This window comes from Capsicum annuum, chromosome 11, assembly GCF_002878395.1.
Source record: "Capsicum annuum cultivar UCD-10X-F1 chromosome 11, UCD10Xv1.1, whole genome shotgun sequence".
NCBI classification, from domain to species: Eukaryota; Viridiplantae; Streptophyta; class Magnoliopsida; order Solanales; family Solanaceae; genus Capsicum; species Capsicum annuum.
The window spans coordinates 5,831,946-5,836,879 of NC_061121.1; the positions used below are offsets into that span (position 1 = coordinate 5,831,946).

A 4,934-nucleotide genomic window follows, 5' to 3' on the forward strand; every position below is an offset into this window, starting at 1 on the left:
TTTTACTTGATCCTGGGTCTACCCTGTCTTATATGACCCCGTATGTGGCATTTAGTTTTGGTTTTGAGCCTGAAATTATTCCAAAACCTTTCTCTATTTCCACTCCTATTGGTGACTCTATTGAAACTAGAAGGGTGTATAGTATTTGTGTGGTATCTATCTGTTATCGTGATATTGTGGCAGATTTTGCAGAACTTGATATGATTGACTTTGATGTTGTTTTAGAAATTGATTGACTATATTCTTGTTATGCCACATTAGACTGTAGAACCCAAAAAGTCACTTTCTCCTTTCCAAATGAGACAGTGATAGAGTGAGAGAGGTATTCTTTAGCACCCAGAGGGAAATTCATATCTTATCTTAGAGCCCGTAAGCTTATATCAAAGGGTTGTTTGTATCATTTTATTCTAGTCAGAGATTCCAGTACTGAAAGTCCTTTCCTCTAGTCTATCCCTATAGTTAATGAATTCCCAGAAGTTTTTTCCAATGATCTCCCTGGGATATCACCTAATAGGGAGATAGGTTTTGGCATTGACTTGTTGTCGGACACTCATCCTATTTCTATTTTTCCATACAGAATGACTCCTGCTGAATTGAAAGAGTTAAAAGATCTTATTGACACAGGCTTTATATGTCCTAATATCTCTCCCGAGGGTGCATTTGTACTCTTTGTGCATAAGAAAGACAGTTTCCTCTGTATGTGTATAGATTACCGTCAGCTAAATAAGGTCACTGTTAAAAATAAATACCCTCTTCCCAGAATCAATGATTTATTTGATCAACTCCAAAGTGCCAAATGTTTTTCTAAGATAGACCTTCATTTGGGTTATCATCAGTTGAAGGTTAGGGAGGTTGATATTCCCAAAACAACTTTCGAACCCAATATGTCCACTATAATTCTTAGTTATGTCCTTCAGACTGACTAATGCCCTTGCAGCTTTTATGGACCTAATGAATAGGGTATTTTGCCAGTTTCTAGATCTGTTTGTCAAAATCTTTATAGACGATATTCTGTTTTACTCTAAGAGTGAGGAAGAGCATGCCAACTACCTCTGAATCATCCTTCAGACCCTCAAAGATCATGAGTTGTATGCAAAGTTTTCCAAATATGAATTCTGGCTAAAGGTGCACACAAAGAATTATCGTACCCACGACTTGGAGTTAGCAGCAATGGTATTCACGCTTAAGATATGGCGTCATTATCCGTTCGGGGTGCATGTTGATATTTTCACTGATCATAAAAGTTTGCAGTATGTTTTCTCGCAGAAAGAATTGAATCTAGGCAGAGGCGGTGGTTGGAGTTGTTGAAGGATTATGAAATGAGCCTGCACTATCATCCGGGCAAGGTCAATGTGGTGACCGACGCCCTCAGCAGGTTGTCAATGGGCATCCTTTCTCATATTAAGGCAGGAAAGAGAGAGATGGTGAAAGATATTCACTGGCTTGCAAATATGAGAATTCGACTTTTGGATTCTGAAGATGGAGGAGTAATTGTTCATGAGATAGCTAAATCCTCCTTATGTGCTGAAGTTATGCCTTGAATCTATATGTTACTTGTATTAATATTATCATTTATAACATTGAATCACAATATATTAATTGGACAATATGAACCTTCATATATACACCAAATAAATATATATCTCTCGTCAAGTCATTTTCCCCCTTTCTTTCCTTTCAAGACTAATTAACTTCGAACATAAAATCAGGCATTAATTTGCTTAACTACACATTAATTTGCAGGTCAATACTCCCTCCGCATATTTTTACCTATCTAATATATTAAAAATAGATGTTCAACAATATTTATTAGGTATAAAAAATCAATAGATATATAGCTTACCATTTTGTGTCCATTGTACCCTCTTATTAATTATTGTTCATTACTCAAACAATAAATTTATTACTCTATATATTCAAATAGTGATATAATAAATTTATCCCTATTAAGTACTACTATTTATTATTTATTAAGGTGTGCTCAAGTGAATAGTAGATGGAAAGTATAATATCTTCCTCTTTTTTCCATTTCAACATGCCAATAATGTCACTAGTACGTTAATTATTAAGTGTCGGCTACGTACTTTCACCGTTTCACGTACCCTTCTCCCATACTATACATACTGTACTTAAATTATTTAATGAAAGTCTCCACGAACCATCCTTACAAAATATCCTAGTCAACTAAATAATTGTCAAAATTTCGACCGTTCGATCGCTAATCACCCTTGATCTTCTAACACGTGTCCTTCCATATACTTCCTCCGTTTAAAAAAGAATGATCTACTTTTTTTTTTAGTCTGTTTAAAAAAGAATAACCCCTTTCCTTTTTTGTCAATACTTTAATTTCAACTTTTCACATGACATGTATAGAATCACAAGATTAAAAGACATTTTGATACATTTGACACAACTTTAATTTAAGACCACAAGATTTGAAAGTATTCATTATTTTTTAAAACTTTGTACCAAATCGGCCATTCGTTTTTAAACGGAGGAAATATATATTTTCAACTAACCAACTTTTATATATAGAGAGAGAGTAACTGACAATCTCATACACAAACCTACTAAAAATGTTCCCACATACGTCCATATGCACACTTTTTTTCCTTTTTGTTCATATATACTTATCTTGTATAGTTCCTTAGATTTGATATTTCTTTTTTGTTTGTTTGTTTGTTTTACCTCAATGATCAACGACAAATCTAACGAATTCATTCGTTGGATTTTGAATTTTCCGACTATACGTCTTAGTGAAACAATATGTTTTTCTAGCCTTGTTACATCTTTGATCCAACTAGGCCAAAAAATATGTGAATACAAGTCGAGAACATTCTTTACTAATAAGAAGAATTGTCGAAACTCGATACGTTTGATTGAGGATATTCTCGTCGTTGTCAAAAAATTCCAAATGGGGTTTCAAGATTTGCAAATTCCAGCATTTTGAGTAGCTTATCAGAGGTCCATTTTATCTTCCAGAAGTATCAGTTCTTTTTGGAAGATTGTAGCAGAGAAGATGCCAGGATATGAATGTTAGCCAAGTCCGAGGATGTCCCTTGCCAGTTTCAGATACTGGCAAGAGCTGTTGCTGTGGCACTGGATGTTCTGCCTTTGGAGGAAATGGATGTTTCTATGGAAGTCAAAGAAGTGGTGGAGTTTGTGAGAAATCAAGCTGTTTAGTGGAAGTTTGAAGTAGAAATGGATGATGGGAGAATGGAAATGAATGTTTCGAAGATTTTGAATCAACTTGAAGATGGAATTATTCCAGAATCAAGTGATTTGAAAAGGGTTCTTGATTATTTAGGGATTAAACCTTGGAGCGCATGCAATAAAGAAGTTAAGTTCTTGGATAATGAGATTTTCTCAGAGGGAAATACAGATATGGGGCTTCTCAGTAGCTTAATGGGTTTCATGATTTACTGCAGGGGAACTCTGTTTGAAGTATTGGATAATGTAGCAAGTACGCAAATCAATGGAGGTGGCAGCAGTAATGCAGATCAAGTCATCAGGTTCTTGAATCTTGATGATTTCACGTGTCCAATTACGCTGGAAATCATGAGTGATCCTGTGACAATAGCCTCAGGTCACACGTATGATCGGTCTTCGATCCTCAAATGGTTCAGAGCTGGAAACTCCACTTGTCCAAAGACTGGTGAGAGGTTAACAAGCATTGATTTGGTTCCTAATTTGGCTTTGAAGTTCTTGATCAAACAGTATAGCTATGTGAATAGCATTCCGTTTGTGGAAACTGGCAGGCGAAATCGCGATACTGTAAAATCTGTTGCTACAGGCAGAGTGGCTAATGAGCAGGCTATGAAGTTGTTTGCAAGTTTTCTAGTAGGCAGACTAGTTGCTGGAACAATGGAACAGAAAAATAATGCTGCTTTCGAGATTCGTTTGCTCACCAACAGGTCTTGTTTGGTGGAAGCTGGTGCAATCCCACCTCTCCTGAATCTTGTTACTTCAAGGGATTCCTCTTGTCAAGAGAATGCAATGGCTACTCCACTGAACCTCTCAAAAAACTCAAACAGTAAAAGCATAATTGTTGGAAATGGAGGTTTGTTCGTGATACTTGATGTTTTGAAGGGAGGACTAAAGATGGAAGCAAGACAGCACGCTGCTGGTACATTATTCTACCTGACATCTATAGAAGAGTACCGCAAAATGATTGGAGAAAATCCGGAGTTCATTCCATCACTTTTGGAGCTGCTAAGAAATGGAACTGACAGGGGAAAAAGAATGCCTTGGTCACCATTTTTGGCCTCTTAAGGCGCCCCGAAAACCACTGGATAGTAATTACCACTGGATTAGTCCTTTTGGTGGTTAATCTGTTGAAATCTTTCAAAAGGGAAGATCTCGTTACAGATTCTTTGGCAGTTTTGTCTTTCTGAAAGATTAGACGGAGCAATGGCTGTTCTTTATGCTGGAGCTTTACCTATTAGTGTGAATGTTCTAAGTTCTTGCAATTCAAGGGCAGCAAAGGAGTATTGTGTCTCATTGTTGCTGGCTTTGTGTATCAATGGTGGGGCAGATGCAGTTCCTGTTTTAGTAAAGAACTCATCTCTCAAGGGACCTTTGTATTCCCTCCTCGCTGAAGGCAACTCAAAAGCTAGCAAGAAAGCTAGTACACTCATCAGAATCTTGCATGAGTACAATGAGAAGACCTATTCTGGATTGGTCTCTCCAGTTTTTATAGAGGATCAATTCATTAATGTGTGGTAAATATTTTCAAGCACCCAACTTGTATATATAAACCATGGACGACCATGGTGTAGGATGCTTTGGTGTCCTTTTCCTTGGCTGGTGATATGGGTCAAGTTTTAAGAGCTAGTCACTACACTGCTGCAGCTTCTGTTTTTTTGAATGAAGCTTTGTATAGTTTTACTTGTATCTCTATACTCACGATGTTAATGTGAATCCTTGTTATGTAA

At 36.7% G+C, this 4,934-nt stretch overlaps 1 pseudogene; it reads left to right on the forward strand.

Annotated features, from left to right (window-relative positions):
• The first annotated feature begins 2,565 nt into the window (after positions 1-2,565).
• On the forward strand, positions 2,566-4,934 carry LOC107847020 (annotated as a pseudogene).